General features: G+C 43.0%; 1 protein-coding gene across 2 annotated transcripts in view; it reads right to left on the bottom strand.

Annotated features, from left to right (window-relative positions):
• The window catches only part of slc8a4b (solute carrier family 8 member 4b), a 102,209-nt gene that overhangs the window by 17,122 nt on the left and 59,717 nt on the right, over window positions 1-25,370 (bottom strand). The window lies entirely within an intron of this gene.

The raw sequence follows: 25,370 nt of genomic DNA, 5'->3' as shown, positions 1-25,370 counted from the left end.
ATGTTCTGCTGCTCGATGCAAATAAACATTTCAGACACGAGTCGTCCCGCGGAAAATCTCTCTTTACCATAAACCCAGCATAAGCAGATGATGCAGACAAGCAAACACATGATGGGTTTAGAGAGGACCAATCCTTTTAGGACGTTATAATACTAATAAAAGCTGTAAAAAGGAAGGATGTGTGGAGGCTAATCAGCATTAAGAGGATTAAGTATGTCATGACTGTTAGTTCATTGTTGCTATTAAAACCAAGAAATGCCAATAATAGATACATAATATAATATATATATAGGGCAAAAAACCTGTTTGGAAGCTTTAGTCAGTTAAAAATACTGAAGAAATACTTGTACAGTTTTGTTTCAGTGTTATGTGATAGTTGTGTTGTTGCTGTCTGTTCATCTGCAACATGAGTGAGACGAACGTGGAGATGAGAAAATCTCTACCGAAAACATAAAAACCTGAGTGAGGCGTGTAGCAATTTTCAGGGGAGCGGGAAAAGAAGCAGGGACATGTCATCAGGCTCTTTCTGGCCTCTTTCTCTCAGACTATGTAATCTTCACCTCAACAGTCCGTCTGTATCTGACAGGCAGCGGGGGGAGGAGAGGGGGGTTCATGATACGCTTCACCGTCGGCCACGTTGCCTCTGATGCTGCAAATAAGCTTCAGTTCAGCGGAGGAGGAGCCTGAGAGGGGAGGGATGGAGGAGTGGGGGGGGGCATACCTGGATGGAGGACGGAGAGAGAGCGACGCACTTGGTTTTTATTGGTGAGCTGTCACGGCAACAGTAGCTAAAACTGGCTGGTTTCACTATTTCAAGCACCGCGTCAGCGTGAGTGGCCGACTCTCAGCAACGGTGGAAATTAAAATGAAAGAACGGTTTTGTCCGACGTGAAACAAAAAAAAGACAAAAATAACAACCGCAGTGACTAATGAATTCATAGGAAGACGGAGGAGAGAAACTAGAGCTCTTATATTTTACATTTACAGATGTTTTAATAATTTTCTCAATATTACGTTATATATTAATTGGCCATACACTCAGAGGTTTTGGTCCATATTGACATGACAGCATCACAAAGTTGCTGCAGATTTGTCGGCTGAACATCTATGATGAGAATCTCCTGTTCCACCACTTCCCAAAGGTGATGGTCTACTGGACTGAGATCTGGTGACTGTGGAGGCCATTGTTCATACAGTGAACTCATTGCCATGTTCCAGGAACCAGTTTGAGATGATATGAGCTTTGTGACATGGAGCATTATCCTGCTGGAAGTAGCCGTCAGAAGATGGTTACACTGTGGTCATAAAGGGATGGACATGGTCGGCAACAATACTCAGGTAGACTGTGGAATTTAAACCATGCTCAGTTTGTACTAAGGCCCCAAAGTGTGCCAAGAAAATATCCCCCACACCATTACACCACCACCACCAGCCTGAACCATTGATACAAGGCAGGATGGATCCTTTCATGGACTCGTCACACCTGGCATTCATTCATGTGGATGTTACTTAGACATGTACCACCTACGTAGACCAGACTAAAGTCAAAAAAAATATTAGGAAGGTGGTCATAATGTTATGCCTGATCGGGGTAGTTACTTCTTTTTTTTATAGTAGAAATCAAGGGTCAATTGTACCGAATATTACTTAGAATCTGAGTTATAAATCTGCCACCAATAATAAGTGTAGCTACAATAAGCGAGGGAGGCAGGAGGAGATAAAGAGAGGGGGAGGAGGGAGGAAAAGTGAAACAGGTTTGGGAAAATGTAAAGCAGGAAGGAAGGAGTGAGGAGAAAAGAAGTGGCAGAGAGAAAAGGGCTGAAAGAGGAGTGTGAGTAATGCATCGGAGTCCACTGAGATGTTACGGCTCGACACACGCTGAGTTTACTCAGAGGGACATGGCACGAACGCACACATGCAGACTCGTCTTCCTATCTTTGAAAGGACGTAATACACGTAGCCGTAGCCCCACACCCTAACCCTAACCATGACCTGCAAACACCAAGTTCTCACAAGTGCTAATGCTCAAAAAATTGTGCAACTTAAAAAAATTAAAAAAAATGCCGCCCTCCCCATAGACAAAATGAAAGGTTCTCACAACCCCTGTGCACCGTGGAACCTCGGCCCTCACAACTTCATAAAAAGCAGGCGCACACACACACTCTGACAGATTAGAACTTACCTCGCACAACCAAACATAATCAAATCACACAAAGCAGCAGCATGTAGCATGCACGCACACTAACACACATACACACACACACATTTTCCCCATGTTTTACATCACAGGCATTACACAGATTGTGCTTTGTATGATGAGACAGGCTTCCACCCCTGCATGGGTTCATGCTTCACTACTGATGCAGAATCACACACACAAACACAACCACACAATCAACTCCGCTCAGTGTACACAAGCAGGACACGCATGAAAACGTGTTCCGCTGAAACACCTGGGGGACACAAAGTGTGCATTAATGGAGCTGATTTACACAGTGTGTGCAGACACAAACTGCAGCGTCTTCATTATTCACAGTCGTAGCGGCATTCCCATCGGTGCCCTCCTCTCTCCATCTCCATCCTCCATCAAGACCTCTGCTCACGTCCTCGGCCTCTTTTGTTTTGTTTTTTTTTTCTTCTTCTTTCTTTTGTGTTGTCAGATAATCACCCGGCCATTAATTATACAAACGGCTCCGAGTAGGATCACAGGAGAATAGACTGCATCCGTGCACCGGTCATAAATTATACATGTGTATACAGCCGATAAAAGAAAAAAAATAATACTACTCAATACAATACCTGATGTGGATATATGCAGAAAAAAAATCCAAGTCCAGTCACTCAAGTGGGTTTGTTTAATTGAACGTGATTACTCACAATTACCTTGAAGAAGAAGAAGCTGAAATGCGTAGGTGCTTCCTTTTACGTTAGATTAAAGGCCTTTTACTTTTTCAACCCCACTCGAGTGTCTGGATCTAGATTTTTTCTGCTTTTTTGTGCATGATTTGCCCATTAAGTCAAGTTTTTATTTATTTATTCTGTGCGATGTCTCATCAGATATCGAACGCATTGTCTCGATTGGTGATTGGTGTTGGATGCCGGCACCTTAACCTTCCTTGCAGCATCTTTCAGATCAAATGTTTGTGTGTTTTTTGACCAAATACCCACAAAACGTATGAGTCTCAGCCGTACTTCACTGTAATTTAAGATGGGGAACATTTATCCTCACAAGAGCCACAAACAAACATGCAGTTTAAATGTTTTAAATGTGCAAAAGTAAGAACTTTTAAAGGACTAGACCAGCAAATTGTCTTGATCTCCTCTACATGCCTGAATGCACTGAACTGCAGCCATGTGATTGGTTGATTAGCTATTTGTCTTAACAAGGAATTGAACAGGTGTACCTAATAAAGTGTCAAGTGAGTGCCTTTGTTTTCTGTTACTAGCTCTTTCTGTTTTTCTCTTCATCATTAAACACTTTTTTTTTGTCTGAACTCCTGCCTCACATGCCGCCGTCCTACATCACCCACAAACCCTGACACAGATCTACAGTAAATTACCAGATCTGAAGTTCATATTTTCTCCTGCAAATTCACTTTGGCAAGTTCCAAAAACCAATTATACCAAAAGAAACAAGTTTGGAATGACCTGCATTCATGATTATGATACTTCATGATCTTTTATATCCAATCTTTACCCATGATGCATCTTTCTCTCTCCATCTCTCTGTATTCCCACCTTGTTACTTTTTGACACCTGCTCCCCAGAAAGTTCCCCCCGTGTCATACAGTAGCCTCAACGCATCGTCTGTCAACGGATTTGACACAACGCACCGGCTCCTACCAGGTTCACTGAACACAAAACTCGTGCTGCCAGAAATAGAGACGGAGAAAGACAGAGGGATAAAAAAAAACAAGAGCTGCAGAGTGAAAAGGTCAACGAAAGGAATTGTAGTTTGAAAAGCTCCATATAGATGTAGAATCTATTTTGCCGTAAATCAGCTTAATGGATAAGTTTCATACCGTTGCAGTGTGTTGGGTGTGTGTGTGTGTGTGTGTGTGTGGGTTTTCATGCGGATCTAAAGTTGCTCCAGAAGTGAGGGGTTGATTGACAGTTTGATTTGATTAGCTGAGACCTCATTGCATTACTTAATGGACAAAACCTCTCTTTATATCTTTGTCTCCATCTCTTTCCATTTTCTTTTGGCTCCAGTTCTACTTTTGATTTGCAACCAGTGCGTGTGTGTGTGTGTGTGCGTGTCCAGCCACCATATTTTTTGAAGGATTGCGTCGTATGGAGCTGCAGCAGCTAACAACTCATTTTCTTGAGTGAAGCTGATTTATACACTCACTCACAGTTTTACCGTTCTTTATGTTGGTGGAGCCTCTAAATCTTCCCCCCCCACAAACACACACACACACACAAACAAAGAAAACAAATAAAAATGTAATAAAAAAGATTAAAACTTCAAAAAACAATACAGGCCATAAGTCAAACTGCTTGACCCTTTAAAACAAAGTAAGAGAAATAAAGAGGAGAGAAGAAGGACGCACTACCTTGAACAGACCTTTAGCTGGACGATAGGATTGTAAGAGACAGCAGCAACAAGTAATAAGATTACAAAAATCTGATTACCATCCAAAAGGGAGAACAGCAGCCGGCTACAGAAGTTGGGAGTTTACCAAGTTTAAAAGTCTAAAGTCCATCGCTCTATTCACACAGCGCGTTTACGCTCTAATGAGAGAAGTAGCCAAAATCCTATTAGTCATTTATTTGTGCGCAGGTTGGACAGCTATCCAATCTGAATAAAAGCCTAAGTGCAAAACGTATCCAAGAGGCATATGATGACAAAGCCCGACACCCAGTTGTTTAACTACGCTGGGGACGAGTGTGAAGGCAAATGAAGGTGTAACTGCAGTAGGAAGCATTCTGAGGAAATGGCTGATTCTGTCTGGAGATAAATGAAGTTACACTGAATCTATTCTCGTTTGCATCACATCTGTTGGTGAAATTAGCAAAGTAGTAGCAAAATCTTTGGTTGATGAGTCATTTTTCATATATATATTTTTTAATTTCTCCCCACAAATTTAAATTTCTTACACACATTAACATAAAACCAACATATAGTTTAGTAAAGAGATAAATGTCTCAGCAGCGCACTGTTTCTCACAGAGCGCCATCCTAGCCAAGACCTGTCAATCAAAGCCTTCTGTACACAGTAGGCCCCGCCCCTATCGCTGCTGAGCCAATCACGAGGCTGCATATTACACGCTGACTCTGTCAGGTTCCCCATAATTGACCCATTGAGCCTATTCAGTCCCCGGGTGAAATCCAGAAGCACTCTGCAATATTAGCAGAAGAGGAGCTAACAGTGTATGGTATATATCTATATATCTATATATATATATATGTATATATATAGGTATATTTATGTCAGGTATGTTTACTGCACGGCCACCCTATGCACGTGTTAGGGTGAAATAAAAAAATAAAAAATAATGAATACTTAAACCTGTGTATTATCTGAATAGCTTAATAAACTTAATATTACTGCTGTTGGCTAGGCTAGTTAGCTGGTGTCTGATTGTTGGTTGCTAACTGGTAGCTAACTGTTAGCCTGCTGGTCGGTTTTTCAGTTGGACTGGGCTTCTAAATGTGTTTTGCCTGTGATCCTGGCACAAGGGATTGTAACATCTTATCCTGTGTGATACTGAATGCAAAATGATGATAATAATGTATATTTATAAATAGCACTGGGCCGAGTTTGATATAGAACACATTTAGTAGATAGGTAGGGGGTCCCTACTCAATCTCTCCATCAGTTTGGGGTCCTTGGCCTTTAAAACATTGAAGGCCCCTAATTTATAGTTAGTAACTTCTCACTGATCTTAATAAGCACATGACCAGTTCATATCCCTGCAGTAACGATGGACTGTAGCTCGGTTATTTTCGGTGCAATCGCCGGTCTCACACAACACCTGTGTCCGGGCCAAAAAGGTTGCACTTGAACACATGACAAAGGCTACAGATAATGACCAACTTGTGAGTGAGTTCTGAGTCTGACAAAAATAATTCTTCATACCAGCAGGTGGTAGCAGTTTGCACATTTCCTTCAAAATGAGAACTAGAAATAGATACAGAGCCAGGACTCTTACAACCACACACAAACTAGCCTCAGACGCCTCCAGTTAGCTGAACTAAACTGAGTGCTCCTTTAAATCCATTTCTTTGTTTACTGATCCCTAATTGCACCGTGTCCACTGTACACTTTTCAGTCAGACCAGTTGAAGCCAAACATGGCTGGTAGCGGCTGAGATGGGACAGTTGATGTTGATGATGAACGCTGACGTATCCTGACAAGCTTTAGATTTAGTTGAGTTATAGTGAATCACCCCTTCCCTTCCGGGGAGAGAGACAACTCAGCTAATCTCTCGGGGTTGAAAGTCACACAGTTGTGTGGTGGCAGCATGGAGGCCAGGAACTCACTGTTAAATCTTTTGAGGTAGCGAAATATCGATGAAGGGAGGTGCCCACTTGAAAACCCCAATGATGTGCCGCATACTGCCGACTGCTGTTGGCTAGGCTAGTTAGCTGGTGTCTTCTTGTTGGTTGCTAGCCACATTTAGACTGGGCTTCTAAATGTGTTTTGCCTTGGATCTTGTAACATCTTAACCTGTGCAATAATGAATGAATGTGTGCAATAAATACTGTGTTTCTTGGCTCTAAATAGTGAACAATGCATGAATTCATGCACCATATAACTCAAATTAACTGGTTGATTGCAATGGTTTAATCTATGAGCTAAGGTGACTTTCTACTAAAATTAATTAAAGCCTAAAGTATGGGTCTTCAACAGGGGGTGTGCGACCCCTAGGGCTCCGCTGAGGTACTGCAGAGGGGTTGCAAAATCTTTGGTTGATTAGACGTTTTTATACATTTTTTTTTTAATTTCCCCCAACAAATATGAATTTCTTTAAATACGCATTAACATGAATCCAACATATTCTAGTTAATTGATAAGGGAAAGCTCGATATTGAATGCAAAAATAAGAATGTATATTTAAAAATAGTTTAATATAGAGCACATAAAGTAAGTAGGGGGTCCCTACTTAATCTCTCAGCTTGGGGGTCCTTGGCGTAAAAAAAAAAGTTGAACACCCCTGGCCTAAAGTTTATTAGTTTAGTTTTGGGGGCTTGAAATATAAATCAGACCCCAAAAACTTCCAGCACTGGAGTCCGTGGATTTCTGGTCAGCAGTGACTCTTCAGTTTTTAGAGATCGCAAAAGGTGCAGAAAAGCAAAACTCCAGAGCTACGTGCAATCAAATGATACGAAGGTTGGTCTGAATTTCTCTGCCACGCACACCCACACTCGTTTCCACAACAGCAGGTAGGTCGAAAGAAATCCTTCTCTCCTCATCAGAGCGGAGGCAACGCAGACAAACCAATTTTAAAGCCGGGCCAGTCGAGGGAGAGCGAGAGAGATGAAAAGCTCTTAAGGGGAGCGATATTACCTCTCTTAATGATATCATGGAACGCATAATGAGAAACCGCACACACACACACACACACACACATACACACTGTGTCACCCACGTACACACACAGACACTCACGCTAAGTGGTCTCCAGCTACATTGAGTAATAACGTTGCATCTCTGATGTGCGTGGGAAGACAGAGATGGATGGGTGCGGGAGATGATTTGCGGGAGATGATTTGAAGGAGAAAGATATGGACACATGAGGATTAGAAAAAGGAAAATATGAAGATGAAGACGGGGCTGAGACCTGGGTATGAATCGAGAGGAAAATAATGTAATTGAGGGAAAACAGCAATTGAAATGAAAAACGACTCCCTCTGCTTCTCACGCAGCAAATTTAATATAATCTGGGAATGAGTGACCGTCTAACAGTTGAAAAACTATCTCCATCTTCTCCACCACATGATTATCGTATTAAGAGGGGTTTCTTTTTCTTTCTTGAGTATCTTATCTGCTAAGATGCCGCCATAATCAAATGAAATGTGTTCAACACGCAGCGTAGGCACAGCTGGTGTTTACACGGAGCAGCTGCTACAGATGACACTTTGCTCAAAAAAGAAGGATACAGAGGAGCAAAAGGTATCATTAAAAAGTTAACATGACAAGACGTTATAAGGAATTAGGTGTTTCCTGTGAAAATTTTGAATTAATTACGTTCTTACATGTTTATTTGTTGCGAATAATTGCAAAAAAAAAAAAAAGTGATATGGTAGCTTGTTAGACATCTAAAATCTAAATTTAGTTTCTCGCTCAGATCCCTACCCGAGAACATTAGGGTTCTCTGTAATTGCTTTTTAAGAACCGCATTCAGATGCGCAACACCCACCCACCCGCCCTCATGCTGAATATGTATGCAAATTGTGTTGCACGGTAATGTATGACATATCCATCCATGATTAATGTGCGAAACCCTACACTGAACTATAATCCAAAATGTTAACCACGGCTTTATAGTGTGTTAGGACGAGTCTCCTTCTTTCCTTTAGTGAAACAATCTAACAGCGTTTCATTGAGAAACAACAACGAGGGAGCAAAAGCTGTCTCTTAAGCTATTATGTCCGTCTCAAAAGTTTCAAACGATGACATCTGAGGTTCAAAGCAGATGAGCTTAACGCTTGTCGTTCGTCTTGTCTTGGAGACCAGCTCCATCTACTTCTGCCGCTTTCAACATCTACTTTTCTCCATTTTGATGGATCTGACTGAGAATTCAGCGAGCCTCCGTTTTTTTTTTTTTTTTTTACAGGCAGGTCTTGGTGTTTACTGCCTGAACCGCATCCTCAAGAGGAGGAGGGATGAAAGAGATGAAAGAGGATGTAAGGGAGGAAGTGTGCTGGAATTTGAAACCCTTACGGGCGGTATGGCACATATATGGTTGACATGGAAACCATAAAGACATGAAGTATCACCCCCCCCCACAAGTTCTCATATGTGTATATATATATATTTCTATACATCATGAGCATCATAGTCTCCTATAAACATAAGACACTATACTGTACATGATCGAGTCAATCTTCAAGTCTTGGGAAGCACACGCTGTGCCGCGTGCGTATGCTAATGCACCCGCATCTGCATGTAGTGTAGGATTAAGCTAGATCACAAATTACATTATGCAAACACGCATGCATATACCGTAAATCTCTGCATGATGTCCTTTATCATCCAAAGGAGGACTTTTCTCTCCTACTCCAGAGGGAATGGAGACAACGGATGAAGGAAGAGGAAGGAAGAGAATAATGAGGAGCTAAGCATATAATAAGGAAGACAGCATGAAGGAGAAGGCTACCAAGAGGAGAAGAACAAGATGGATCAAATTACGGAGGAAGGATGGGAGAAGTGTGGAGAGGAAAACGAGGGGATGGAGCAGAGATCTAGAATCAGATCTGAGATGTTTCCCACCATGAAATCTGCAGCAGAAAAGTGGCAGCGGTGGCGGCGCTCTGCACGCACTCACTCACCAGCTCCCCCCTCCTCAAAAAGTCAGATTCAATCTGCTTCATTTGCATGAATGGGCACCGGGGAGTTAGACACATGACATGGGGACTGTCCTCTGCATTGCCACTGGGGATGTAAATATCTGCAGATGTCCCACATGCTCATACCTAAAGCAGGAGAGCTAAAGAAACAACAAAAAAGAAAGGGGAAAACACCTCTCCTGTCTACAGATATGTGTCCTAATTGAGGATCTTGCACCCCCCACCCCCCCTTTTGCATCTCCCTCTTCCTCAGTTGTGCACGATGTGGAACATGACGGTGGTCTCACGAGAACAAGACTGCACTTAACAGATTTCGAGGGGGAGCTGTGAAAGCAGAGGAGAGGAAATAAACATTAAAATATAAATGAATTAAGTGAATGGGTGTTTATGCAGCTGCCTCTGTATTTCTGGGTGAGTGTGAATCTACTACATATATATGTATATATATTTAAAACCATGAGCTGTTCATTAACACCTGGAGCTGGGATCGAGGGCTCGCTGTAGCTGAGCCTGGTTATTTCATATCACTGCGGACAGCCACACACTCAGACACTTGACTCTTTTTATAACATATCTGTTTGCCCTCATTGTGAGAGGAGAGAATGCGGCAGGATCGCAGCTCAAAAGGGTTTTTTGGGTACAAAGGAATCATGACACACGGTTTGCCTCCAAATAGAGTCACCCAACCTCATTAGAGAGCATGAATCAGAGGTTTGACCGGACCCTTAGACTTTACGTAATACGTTATGCAACAGCTTGTGTCATCAGCCACTTTTGGATCCTGTCCTGGGAAAAGTGTATGCTACGAAACAGAGCTTCACCTGTGCAGCAACCGCCACCTTATCAGAAAAATGTGCATTACCTTAGAAGGCAGTGATTTATGCAGGAGGAAAGGGAAAACCAAGGAAGGTTTTCATGGCTACGGTTTTATAAATGCAGAGGTGTAGTGGACAGTGTATTCCCGCCTCAGGCCAAAGGGTTTTATCATGATCTAAAAGTAGACAAAAATGAGTATGAGCGCACGGTGTATGGCTGCAGTCAGTCACGTTAGTAGCCGGATTCATGAAAGCAAATTGGAAGCAAACATTTGAAACGTCATATTATTACAATTAGGAACCCACTCAGTCAACGTGCACCTCCTGACACAAATTTGTACATTTCATTACAAAAAAAAAGAATAGAGTCCTGGGCTCCTGTCGAAGTCGCCTACAAGACACCACCCCAGCAGAGCTGCTGCTGCTGCTGCTGCCGTCTGCGGCGACGTGTCCTAATTGAGAATCTAGCATCCCTCCACATCTTCTTCCACCTCGTTTGCGTGCGATGTGGAACGTGAAGATGGTCTCACGAGGACGAGGCTGCACTTAATGGTTTTCAAGAGGGAGCAGAAGAAAAGTTAAGCCGAAGGAGAGGAGAGGCATTAATATTTAAAGCGGAAAAAATAAGTGTATAGAAACGAGCTGTTACTTATTCGACGGCCTCTGCATTTGTTCATTTAAATATGAACCATCTCCACAACGACAAGTGAACAAGTGTTTAACCGGTTTTGCAGTCGTAGTTGAAATTAAGTTCATTGAGAAAAACACGCGTGTGACAATAAAATCGATTTCTGGCCCCGTAACAGCGGAATCTGTGCACAACCGCCTACGTTACACAACATTTAATTGAGCCCTTTCAGCTCGACAGTGATGCAGCTTCAAGTTGTTATTAAGGAGTTGCCATGGCGATGACCAAGATGCAGTAGATGTAACCAACATGACGCGTTGTTGCGTTTTCAGAAAACGTTTAAAACGCTTGTGGCTGACAGTTCCTGCACTCGCTCCATGCAAGGAACCCGTTTGGCAGCTTTCAATTATACATCAGCATCAGTTTTTGAGTGAAGACATGGATGGATGGATGGATGGATGGATGGATGGAGGAGAAAAGGGAGGGATTTTTGAGGGAATGCACAAAAGGGAAACTGAAACAAAGACTATGGAAATACATATCGAAAAGGCAAATGAATGCGAGGATGAAGGACGGCTCAGTCAGCCGGGACATTACAGATGGAGAGATTAATGCTGGAGACAAAGACGCAGAAAATGAAACGCAGTATGGGAGAAGTGTTTTCAAAGAAAACAAGGGAGACTTGAGAGAAATTAGACAGATAAAGCCAGGCAGACACGACTTCCTCGCGATTCTCTCTGTTTGTTCTCCATCTCTGCTGTGGGCGGAGAATCCACGAAAAACAAGTGGAGTTGAAATAGAAAGAAGAAGAAAGACAAACAAGCGTCCTTCCTTGTCAGTTCCTTCTCCCTCCTCACTCTCTCTCTCTACGCGACTCTCCCTGTCTGTTCTCATGTATGTTTCAATGCTGCTCATCATATATTTACGTTCTAGGTCGAGTGAGAGCAGCCGTGAAGCCGGCTAGCTGTTTGAAGAATGTCACAACACAAAGAAAAAAAACCTGCTTCACAAGTTTCCACTGTGTGTGTGTTGAGTGGATATTGTTTTGGCATTAAACAATATTAAGTTAAGTAATATCATCTTATTTGGACAATGCTGGACAATTTTGGCCTGTGCAGTTTTATCATATGCAAATTCACAAATTTGCACTAATTCATCATGAAATTTTGATAGACCGCAGCCATTCCTGTGACACAAGAAGGAAATTAGGGGATTTCTGAATGAAGTAGGATCATCAAAAACAAATTTTATGTCGATCCAATCTGTGGTTGTAGAAACATTTTCAGTCCTGGTGTGCTAAAGCTGTTCGGCAACCGATGCACGATGCAATCCCAGGCTAAGCTGGTGTGACTAAAAAAATTTAAATTATTGCCTTAATCGGACTATAACAGGAGAACTTAAGTGCATGTAAACATGTTTCTTCTCATTATCGGTTGAGACACCCAGATAATGCGATTGAATCTGAGTTTTCAATCAGATAATGCGTGTGCACATGCGCCACAACCACTGCGCTGGCGTGTGACCCCGGAACAAAACGTCCAAGAAAGCCGATCGTAGTAGAAGAAGAAGAGAAACGGAGCCGTCTGAGGGATAGCGCGGATCTTAACTGCATCAGAAGTAGCGCGAACATTACGTATAAGATTAAAAAAAATACTATTATCCGTCTGGTTGTTGTTTGAAATGCCGGTCCGTGCATGAACAACTCTTGTTTATTGTATCACGTAATAGGTCAACCCGGAAATCAGGCCGTATTAACGTGGTATTAACCCCCTGAAAAGACACGTATCGCCACCTAGTGTGGAGGAGGAGAACAGTTACTCGATTTTCTTGCGCTGCATGTAAACTGGGACAAGGACTGTAGTGAGAAAGTTGAATTTTGAGCATAGCTTGATTAAGCTCTGCATGTAAACGCACTGACTGATGCGTAAAGAAGAAAATACACAAATTGTATAAATCGTAAGTCATCATGGACGGACAGGACAACGGAGGGAGTCACCTTTCATATCTCTCAATCATTTAGGGAGTTCGGTGCGGTTGCTTTGAGTAACATTTTGCTGCATTTTTCTGTTGGCGAGAAGTGAGGAGAGGTGGAAGGTCTTCAACAAATGTCACCGAGAGTTTATCCATCTCTGTGTACAGTCAATCAATAACACCCTCCAAGTTGTTTGTTTGAACAGTGATATGGGCTGACACATACAGCCTGGCGCTTTTGAGGCTCCCGCGGTTCCTGCCGTCCACTTTGCACACCTCCTTTGAAGATTTACTCCAGACTTTTCAGGAGGTACGTGGCTCAGCAGCATGAGTCTATACGGCAACGAGGTTGGCAGCGAGGTAACTAATGTCGGTAGTGGTCTTCACAAATTCACACAATTTAACGTGCTGCATGTGTGTAATGACACCTTGGGTTGACTGACCGCCATTAGCAGCTGAAGGTGAGAGCCTTAAACCGGTGGGGTAATATGTGGATATACTGTATATGTGGATGTGCCCCACTGGTTTAAAGTGCAGCCGCTGCCAGGCCTGAGCGTGGCCGCCTGCCAAAGGTTTTCACTCATATACACACCCACCCTCAATTCTCCCCCTCTGCCCCTGGCACAGGAAAACCTCTCCCCCCCTCACTCTGCCTCCCTCCCTCATTATTCTTTCTTCTCTCTCTTCCCTCCATTTACCACCCAGAGTACCAACATTTAGCCTCACCGAATGTCAGCCGTTCTCCTCATCCTCCCTCCAGCCGTCTCTCTCTAAGTCCACTCTTTCTCTTCCTTTCTACCGTCCCAATTTATTGCCTGTCCCTTAAACCGATTCATCTTCCTCTGACACCTTCACCCCCCCTACGTACTCTACGTTCATCTATCTGTCTTTTCTTCCATCACTTATTATACCTGCACAAGTGTGTTTATAACCTGGAGGTCGCGGGACGTTTCGATCATTGTCCATCAGGGGAAATTAGGGGAAGTCAATGGGCTGCAAAAAATATTATTGTACCTTAAGTGTAATATACAGTAGAAACGTCCATGCAATTGATCATATAAACTCCCAGCTACGTCAGTTAATCACTTTGTCATTTTTTCAAACAGAATCAAGGTGATGTATTACAATAATGAAATGCTTAATCCGTAAAATGCTGAATGAAAACTGAAACCAAGCAAAAAAGGGTTAGGGTTAGAGTTGGGGTTTAAAGTTCTGGTAGGATTAGGTAGCACTGGGCTATAATAATGAGGGGTTGAGGGGGTAAGGGAGAAAAAGGAAAGAGGGCCCACCTCCTGGCTGAAATGTTCTCAATCCAAGTGTTTAAAAAGGGTTAGTAAATTGAGTGCAATAATAAGAGAAGTTGCTTAATAAAAACACAAACACTCACAAACGGATCATCATAAAATTTGTTAAAAAGGGTTATGAAAACACTATATATTTGCTTGTAAGGATTGGCAGGATTTGGCATAAAGGAGGGTTAGGGTTCAGGTAAAGGAGTGTTAATCTCAATCTTAACCCTCAATCTCAAAAATGCTCGTTCCCGCTAGTGCTTGTGCTTTCCCAATTAAAAATTAAGTTGAGGGGCAAGTTTAAGGGCTGTATCGCCCTCAGTATTGAGATTTTCCCAGACCACCCTTGGCAGTAAAGGCTACCCAGAATGCATTGCATTGGCGCCGAAAGCAGCAAAGCGAATCAGCTACAAATGTAAGTATTTTCTTTGTTAATAGGGATGTAAAAATTATGAAAACCATTGTATTATCTTAAATAGTGTAGGCCCATTTTATGGATCACTTACGTCATCGTTGCATAACATTTATTTTTTATTTTATGATCTTTTGTCAATAGCCGGCCGGTGCGGACAGGTGGTCGTTTGCTATAGTTTACTTATCAATAAGCCGTGGTGTGCAGTAACTGTCAGCTGAATGACATATTAGTAGTTGTGGTATTTAGACAGATTATTTGTATGAGCATCATCCTATAACTAACTGATGGGCTACTACAGTATTATTTAGGGATCTGATGGACCCGTTAGTGATAGCTGCGTTTGTGGCTTAACGTTATATGTAAACAATAACAAACTAACGTTAATATTGTCCTTGTTTCATTTCAGGGTCCCGTTCTTCTTCTTCGTCTTTTTTGGAGTTGACAGACTGGACGCAGCTTTCACGTTATTCTGCCTGAAGATGTATCTGTATTTAAGGGGTGTCCCATTTCTAAGTGACAAAATAACCCTCAACACTTGGTTTTGAGGGCCAGTTCAGATTAGTGTGGAGCTTGAGGGTTAGGATGAGAACTGGAATTGGGCCTTAGGGTTAGGGAGTGTTATGTTTAGGGAGGGTTAGGGTTAGTTTCAAAACTGCTCTCATAAACTTATGAGAGAATTCAAGGACAGTGCAGTCAACTATAAATACACCTTAGTTGTTGAAAATGATGGACATGGCGACATTAACATACAGTATTGTGATTCACTGAGGAATATTTGGAATCATGTGTCTCCACCTAATAAAAAAAAAATCCATTTCTGAGTGTGTTTCGTTCCCCTGTTTATTTCTCTTGTGTGTGGCTCTTTAATTTGCTAATGGCTCAGCTACAGTGCGTTTCATAGCTACTAGCTCAGAGGTTGCAGACGTATTTGTCAGAGCATCGCCACAGCCGAAGGAAACAGCACAAAGATAAATGAACCGATACAGTAGAGGTGCTGCCCGCAAAAAAAAAAAAAAGAAAAAAGAAAACACACAAAAGAATAAGCTGAAACACGCTCTGGTGCATTAAAGGCAACACCTGTCAAATTACACACGGCCATTTGACCTATTTTCATATTCATAAGTGCAGTTGCGAGCGGCGCGCATTCAACGCAGGTTCCTCGTCTCTGCTTTATCTTTTAGTGCTTTTCTAAATCACCCCTTTTCACTGCCTCTGGAGTATTTGTTCAAATGTGTCTCATTCACTGGGCACTTAGCTGAACTGTGCATTCACAAGAGCTCGACGCGGGCCGCTTTCAAATGCATCCGCTTGTTTCTGTCCTCCGCGTACACGTCTCTTCTCGTTATTAGCATTTACTGACCACTAACAAACAGAGAGGCGTCCCCACACTAAGCTTTACTTGGAATACATTTACAGCACACTGAAGAAATCGATAATCACGAGCTATGTCATACACCAACAAACGCTTATAAAGGGAGCCAGAGTGCATGTGTGCACTGTCTGTGTGAATATAATGTGCGTATAAATCTGCCCTACGCCGACCTTATAAAAGCCAAACTTTCTTCAGCTTGGCTTTGGCGGACCTTCGTTTTCCATTTGCATATAGAGACGGCGGCGGAGGAAGTAGTGACGCGGCAAAGGAGGACGTGGAAGAGGTGAGGGGCGACGGATGGATGAACAATAAAACGGGGGGAAAGGATGATTTATCTTCCCGTAAAAATGAAGAGGGAGACAGAGACGGGATCTCTGATGGGAGGAAGTGAAGTGAAGAGGCGACGGGGAGGGAAGACGGATCGAGCAGAGGTGGAGGGCGAGAAGAAACGGAGAGATTAATAAAGGGGGAAGGATGAGTGATGGATGCGCGGACGCTGAGTAAAAAAAGAAGAAGGGCAGATCGGGGCAAAATATAAGGAGGGAGGAAAACTAAGGAAGAAGGGCGGCTGATAGGGGACGGCGAGACGAAATAGACAATGAGTTAAATGAAGGCAGATAGAGAGAAGGAGTGTGGCGGAGGGCTGAGAGGGAGATGTGAGTTCAGATGGAGAGCTTGTGGGAGTCACATCGTCTCCTCCACAAGCTATTAGTGATTTAATCGCTCTGACATCACTGTGTGTGTGTGTGTGTCTCTGTGTGTGTGTGTGTGTGTGTGTGTGTGTGTGTGTATCATACCAGATTACCCCGAGGTAGTAGCGCAGTCAGGAACTGCCTCATCACTCTTCCACAACAGCGTGCATTCATCATGTCAGAGTGGAGTTTCTCAAGCTCCGGACCGAGACCCCGAGCAGGTCACAGGTTTCATTGATTATTATAGATTACGAAGCTATTACTTCTGCTAGACTGATATTTATTTCAGAGATGACACTGGAAATCTTAAAAGTGATCTTGTTCCGCGGGGCCTGAAACTCGCCAGCAGTAGAAAGGTCAAAGAAACTGCAGAGATGTGCAGAATCACGCTTGCCAGGGCTGATTTCAAAATTAGCTATGAAGCTATCGCAGCTGATAAGCAATTATTAGACCTCCCGCGCGTGTGTTGCCTGAAATTGAAACTGCTTCACGAGATTACAAAATGAGACAGGATGGCGGAGGGTGTTACGTAAACTGTCTGATAAGCAAACAAGCTAACAACGGAGGTGGTGGACAGTTAGCAAAGAGCTTGCAAACTCATTAGCTGTCTGCTGGGAAGCACTGGCCGCTTTATTAGGTACACCTGTCCAATTACTTGTTAACATGAACATCCAATCAGTCAATCACATGGCTGCAATTCAATGCATTTAGACACGTAGAGGAGATCAAGACAACTTGATGAAGTTCAAACCGAGCATCAGAACGGGAAAGAAAGGGTATTTTAAACGTGGTATGGTTGTTGTGCCAGACAGGCTGGTCTGAGTATTTCAGAAACTGCTGATTTACTGGTCTGTAAGAGAGAAAATATCCAGTGAGCAGCAGTTGTGTGACAAAAATGCCTTTGTTGATGTGAGAGGTCAGAGGAGAATGAGCAGACTGGTTGGAGATGATAGAAAGGCAACAGTAACTCAAACAACCACTGGTTACAACCAAGGAATGCAGAATATCATCTATGAACACACAACACGTCCAACCTTGCTACAGCAGCAGAAGACCACACCAGGTCAAATAGGACAATGGAAGATTGAAATAAAACGTTGCCTGATCTGACGAGTCTCGATTTCAGCTGTGACATTCAGATGTCAGGGTCAGAATTTGGTGTAAACAACCTGAAAGCATGGATCCATCCTGCCTTGTATCAATGGTTCAGGCTGGTGGTGGTGTAATGGTGTAGGAGATATTTCACAGATGTGCAGCCGACAAATCTGCATCATGTCAATATGGACCAAAACCTCTGAGGAATGTTTCCAACACCTTGTTGAAAGTATGACACCAAGAATTAAGGCAGTTCTGAAGACAAAAGAGGGTCCAACCTTTTACTAGCAAGGTGTACCTAATAAAGTGTACATCTTGTGTGTATATTTTACTATAGAGTAAAATTGTGAAAACATTAAATTTCAATAAGCAGCAGTTTTTCTCACAAAATGAACAGAAGTGAGTAGATGACTCAGAGGTCAACTAGCTCAGTTAGCTCTTAATATGTCACCAAAACCATGGAAACAAACATGTGTGATTGTCGCTTAATGATTGTAGCTTTGAGGATGTCCAGGTATGACAGCCAGCGTGAAGTAATGCGTATTTGTTCAACTTTCTTCTCTGCAATGCAATCCACATGTGACATAAGAGCACCGTGGAAGAAAAGAATGTGTATGTCTAGTTTAAGTGAATGCATGAAGAAGATTATGTCCTTTAAACTCCCTCTTTCTTTAAACTAAAGGATAAATACTGTTATCCATGCTCCTTATCACATGATTACTTGACTACTGCCACAGCCTTTTTGCAATCAGCTTGCTTTTGGTAAATTCGGTTCTCCCATCCATACAGGACAGTCTTATACTCTGAGGCTGCCACTTTAAATTAACACAACAATCCCCAATCACAGGACAAACCGGTGGTCAACACGAGGTTACGCCTGCAGCGTATCAGCGAGACGACCGAAGCAAAGAAAAAGACTGATGCACGACGGAGGTACTCGAAGGCCACACAGATTCGCAAACTCAACGCTAAATTATTAAGCATTGCAGGATCTGAGATGATTAGCCTCGAATGTGCTGCAAATTAAATACCAGCGGATTCGCAGCTTTTAGTTATTTCACTTAATTTGTGTCACTGCACTCGCCCGCGTCGCTCTGAGGCGGACGAAAGGAGGAAGAACTCGCTTTGGATGGAAGATGGTTGAGTAGATCTAATTTAAAAAAAAAAGAAGAAAAAAAAAGAAACCTAACACACACAGAGGATGCTGCGGTCGTGGGTTTACGGGAAACCCAGTGACATGGAGACATAAAAGCAGGAATGATCCTGGTGTGGCATTAAGAATTTGAATTAAGAATTCCCAGTCACACGGTCAGATCTGAGCAAACACGCAGCAATAAATCCAGCCTGTTGAAGACGCGTCTAAAGAAAACACGCTGCCAGACTAAATAAATAAAGTGGCACCGCAGCTGAACCAACCCTGGAGGTTACGTGCTGGCCTTGTTGGTCAGCGAACCCATCACCGAGGCCTTTAATGTGGTCTCCTCCCGGCAGGGCGGGGGCCTCCAGGCAGACGGGTGTAGAGAGGTAGCGAGGGAGGGGGGGCACCTCCTGGTGGGTCTCCGAACCGTGATTGCAGGGTGTGTGCAGTCCACAGGGGGGGAGGGTTTGATCACAGGGGGTTCGTTTGGCAATAGTCAGTGTGTGTGTGGGCGCACAACCCTGACCGCAGGGTGTGTTCGTGTGAGCGTGCGCATACTTGGCAGAGAAAATGATTTAAGAAAAAAAAAAAAAAAAAAACAACAACCACAGGGGAAGCGGGATGAAGAACAGAGAGACGGGGAGTGACAGGGAAGCTAAACGGCAGGAGTGTACAACAAAGAAGCAGATGCGCGGAGGGGAAGAGGGAGACAGGCACACACACAGTTAGTGTTTCAAAGCTGCAACTCAACTTACAAAATACCCGTCTGAAGCGCTACGGTGAGATCTGCACCTTTAACCGCCGGGGCGTCGGCTCTCGGACCCGCGGATCGATAGGTTTAACGACAGCGAGACTGCAAGAGGAAAGGCACCGAGAGGGAGGACGAGGAGGATTAAAAAGGGGTTATAAACGTGTCAGGAGGAAGCCGGGGGGGTAGCTGTGTATGTTATGTGTGCGCAAGCTGGCAAAGAACAGAAGGCGGAAACTATAACGCACGGCGACACACAGCAGCTCCACCAGATCCCGGCTGTGTGGAAAAAAGTTCAAAAGCTGTTAAAGATGTTGACTTAAGCTACTTAACTTTGACTGCTCTGACATTAGAGGAGATGAGGAGAAAGAGGAGGATACAGGCGGGAGAAAATGAGAGAGCTAAAAGGAAACTAGGAGGATGGGGAGGATAAAAGCGCCTTTTTTTTATCCTCTTCACCGTTTTTATTTTTGCTCTGTGACTCTGTGCCGTTCAGCCCGTCTTTATCTCCCCCCGTCCCCGGCCTTTTCTCCCCGTCAGGCGGACCATGACTACACCGAAATGTGATTTGCTCTTTAATCTTCGTAATCCACTTGGCCAATTTGTGTTTTCTTTAACTAATTAAAGGGCAAAAATAATGGACGTGCATCTCGCTCGCGAAAGACACACTCACGGGGAAGAGAACGAGGAAGAGAAAACGACGGACGTGATCACGGCGTTCTCAGTATTTAAACTTTTAGATGCGGAAAAAACAATCATTAGAGGAAGCGCTGAATTAAAAAAAAAAAACACAACAAGGCGGCTCCCCTTTCTCATCATTTCTCCCTTTTATTCCTTATCTCTCTGTTTTTCTGTCATCTGGGCTTTGTTGCGCGCGTACAATGGGAGGGATCAAAAGTTGCTAAGGCAACAAACGGGGGAGAAGGAGAGAAAAGGAAAAAGCTGTCATGCTTTCGGTGAAGGAGGAATTTTCTTCAGCTGAGAGAAAGAGATGGAGGGGGGGTGGTGGGTGGAGGGGAGAGGAAGAGAGGGTGGGGTTGGTTGGTTGGAGAATGTTTATCTGTCCATTAGCGGGCTGTTATTTGAACCTGGAAGGACGTGGGGCTGGTGGACACGAGAGGATGTGGTGTAACCGGCGGAATAATAACTAACATGCACAGCACGCACAGTTACATGAAACTTTAAGTATTTGTGTGCACGGTCCTCATATATATAAATGTCTGATTTACACTGTAAACCTGTAGGAATGAGACGGATATAATCAAACTGGGGAAAAACGTAGACACACAATGTTTTATGTTAAATAAATCAGTGTAGATGGCAAAGAATCTTTAATTTAAACAGATTATTATGGATCATGGAGGAAATCTGGTCTGTTACTATTAACTAAATTAAAATATTAGTGAATTCCTTTGGAGCTAATCAAGAAAAAAAAAGTAAAAGACGTTATCCTCTTTACAAGAAAATATTAGGACTGGAGAAATTTGAGTAAGTGACTCCGTAAAACAACAATGTTGATTTGTCAGGTAAAATAAAGACAAAGCGCTGACGTAATGAGAGGGTGGCTCAGACCTCGGGTTGGACTACTTGCGGTCGTGGAGGCCAGGGCGTTGTCATTAATGCCTCCCACCCTCCACACAGGCACCTCATTAAACATCACGGGGGGTCCCTCCATTCTGCGGACATCCATTGCAATTCCTGCCATAGTCTTGACCAGCTGTTACAAAACATTTTCCCTGCAGAGACTCAAGATACTTTTCTGATTCCGATGTTTTATCCCAACTATAAAACCACACTAACTAACCTTAGCCAGGAAGAAATCAAGCATCTTCTTTCCTATATCATTTGCCTTTCATGTCAAAAGTATAATGTACATTAGCAGCGTAATGCAGCATATCTTTTGTGTTGTCACAATTCCTCCATTCATCTCTGACAGTCCACAATATGCCACCAGAATTGCAAAGATATTTTCACCAGAGGCTGTTTATAACCCGTGGCTGAACCACTTCAGAGAAGATATTTCCTTATTCAGACTCGGGTGCATAAACATGCCTAGCAGGAAGCGGCGCGCGTGCTAACCGGCGAGGGCTCATGCTGCGTTTGTGACACGCTGCTTGGCAGATTCCACGTGTGAAATTCACATAAAGCAGTAGGCAGGAGTCCAAGTAATGAACATGTGAAACGTGTCTTTGTTACTGTATGAATGTATAATTGTGAGATTAACTTATGATGCACAGCATTTAGGTGTTTTTATTTCAGTTCTGGTGTCTGCTTGGCCTTAAATCAAAGCTACTGTCTTAATCTAAATATGATGATGAAACAGTGCATTAAGTAGGATGCTAAAAGAAGGAAAGGTCTAATGTAAGGGAATGCACGTGCAGGGGTAAGATGCACTTGCAGCAGCATTCAAGCTAAAACACACACACACAAACATGGATGCATTGGCATTACATTATATTTGCACACAAACGCTCTGGTGCACTCGCAGCACGCAGACAGCACACAGCTCCCGGGGGATTTGGAGTTCAAAGGGGGTTTTATTTTGGGAACAGCTTTGGGTTAGTCACCCTACATCGGTGACAGACGGAGAAACAGGTTGCAAATATCAAACACTTTTACAAGCACCGCGCACCAACACCCACGGGCTCGCGGTCTCACTTTCCTGCATATTTCCTCCGGCTCTCCGAATTCCAAGAAACGTCTCGCCAACGGGAGGACGTGTCGTTCCAGACTCGCTAGATGACTTCTCCTTCACCGGCAGCGAACGCATGATCACAGCTCCTCTGACAGCTTTGTCAAAAACGCTGAGAAGTTGTGTTCGGGGCTCATTAACACGTAATACTACATGGCAGGATGCTGGGACTACAGGACACACAGCTCAATATTGTGGAGAGGCTAAATCTGACTGCTGCACTCCAGGGAGCGTTTGAGTGGACTTGCATGAGTTAGACCCTTAGTTGCTTTGGAAGAAATGCCACGCTGTGGATTTTTCTGCTTGGTTTGTTAGTTTGAAGGGATATTTTAGTCTTTAATTCCATATACAAGCCAATAGGTAAAGTTTAGGGATGGGCTAACAACTTCTGATGATTTGAAATGCACTACTTTTTCTTATTTTTTAGGTTCACCAGACACATTAGGACGTATTCACACAAAGTATCGGTATTGGATCGGTATCGCCAACACCAGCCTGAATTTGAGTCAGTATCGGATCGGAAAGGAAATCGGTGGTATCGAGCATCACTAGTTCAGATGAACTCCCATAAGCTCCAAAACCTGGCTTTTTCAGAAGCCAAAGAAGCAAATTAAACCACTGAATGGAAAGTAGCTATACTAGAATATATCTCTGTGCTTTTAAAATATGTCTAACTACTAACCTAGGTTGCTTCTGGTCCTGGACTGTTGAGTTTCCTTATCACGACTTGTACCCAGTGCTACCATTTGGATGCCAAGCATTTTGTATTACAGTTATTATCCAACATAAATGGGATAGATTTCATCACTTAAGGTCAACACCACCAAATTATGAGTCAGCTAGGTGGCTATACCTACAATATAAAAAAAAATAAGAAACCTACATTTAAAATAAAGAACTTCCTGTCCCCAAAACTACTATAAAAACGTTGAATGCTAAAGAACCGCTGTTATTTCCACAAACTCTTTGAGTGTAAAGCTAAACAGGCGTAGCAACAGCAACCCAGGGGCTTCGTGAGTGGTTGTTCGATACATCCAACGTATCACTAATGTACAAATAAAGGTTAAATACAAAGCTTTGTGCCCGCCCATAAATTCTTTCAACAATGTCGGAGATACTCCGCTCATAGACTCTGAGAGCGAGGCGGTAATTGAACAGGCGTTGGCACAGTTTGGTGGCGACACCTGTTTCAAATTTATAATGAGCAGCCAGGGGAGAGGACCACACACACACACACACACACACACACACACATAGTGACAAACACACACACATTCCCTCGTATACACGCACACGGTCGTCTGGGTCTTGGCTGCGACTCTGTGCTGAGTTGCAGGTCAGAGGAAGGCTAAGAATAAACGGACCCCGCTGCTCTCTATCAGACACACACACAAACACACACACACACACACACAGTTGGCTTTTTCCCCCTGTTTTTCCTCCACACACACACACGCACACCCTCTGATTAGAACAAGAAAGGAAGAGAGACGGTAGATACAAAGCAGCAGAGAGAAACCTGAAAGAGTCTGGGATCCACTGGGGAACAACTGAGGGATAAATAAAAGAAGCACTAATTGGCTGAACAGAGATTAATTCATTCCTGCTGTGCATAATCCGAGTCCAGATAGTGATTAAATATAGATCCACGATGCTTTAAACATGCATACGACACTGAATAAATTGTACAGTACCGCAGTCGAACTCTCCTCGACTGCTCAATTGCACACGGTTTCACTCTTTTGTTTTAGCTGGGGCATCGACAATGTCACGTTAGTCCGTGAGCATGTGCTGCGGCTCTTGTTTTTTTTTTTTGGCCTGCGTCCGGCTCTTCGGCCCCGGTCGGATCCCTGCCTGTGACTTCTCGCCTGATTGAGCGAGCTGAACCGGTGACAGACTCTGTGGGTGAAGAGAGATGTCACTGGGATTGGCTGCTCAGCTCAGTGAGCCAGAGCACGAGAAGAGAAGCAGACGTGACGAAAGCAAAGACAGAGAGGGCACGAACACGAACACACACACACAACACACAACACACACAGACACACACAGACACAGACACACACCCAACACACAACACACACAGACACAGAAGGTCCGTCTCATTTTTCATCTTCATCTCATCTGAAAATGTTCAACAATTTCTTTATTTTTCACTAAACATCGTACAAAAACAAGCAATGAGAATAATTCATAAGGTTGACTATCTAGAATACGCCAATTCACTATTTATTAGGTCAAAACTGGTAAAACTTATGGATATTGTTGAACTGCTAACTGCTAACACCCACCCACCAGTGACAAAAACAATGGTGAAATGTAGCAGTAAATGCAGGGAAACTGGGTAAAATGCAGATAATCAGGACTTTTATAATTCACAAGCTTTTGTTTGGCGTTCATGTTTAATTTCTCCAAGGTATTTGGGATCAGTAGGACCTAAGACGTATAAAAACTAAGCATCGTCTTTCAACAGGAAGTTGTACTTTTTGAAAAAAAAAACAAAAAAACAATGTCCTCATATGTGGACACTGGGATTATTTCATTATTTATATTATAATAAATGCAAATAATATAAAACTGAATATTTTAATACGTGAACATGGCAGAGCAAAATAAAACAGCTCGTTGCTATTGATAAAATTAGTTAAATTTGTGAGTCATATCAAACTAAAAATGTTAATTAGCATAAATAAATATTGTTCCTCGTCCACTTTTGTCATGTTTTTACCGACTAGTGTATTAACCCTTTGCTACCACTAGATGGCAGAGTAAAGTGTCCACTAACGAGGACAACCGGTTTAAATTAAGCCGAATATGCTGAAATAAAATCTAAAACTTAATGTCCCCATATGAGGACACAGGGTCTCAGTAGGTTAAAGACAACTGAAACCCCCCAAAATACCAAATAAATAACAATAACATAACATCTAAGCTCATGGATCAATACAGCGTGGTGGTGAGTATTTGTAGTGAGCTACAAACACTGCAGTGAAGTTGTTTTT

The sequence above is a fragment of the Mugil cephalus genome, chromosome 1 (genome assembly GCF_022458985.1).
Source record: "Mugil cephalus isolate CIBA_MC_2020 chromosome 1, CIBA_Mcephalus_1.1, whole genome shotgun sequence".
NCBI lineage: Eukaryota > Metazoa > Chordata > Actinopteri > Mugiliformes > Mugilidae > Mugil > Mugil cephalus.
Note: the sequence above shows the minus strand (reverse complement) of the source record. Positions and strands in the feature narration are given on the sequence as shown.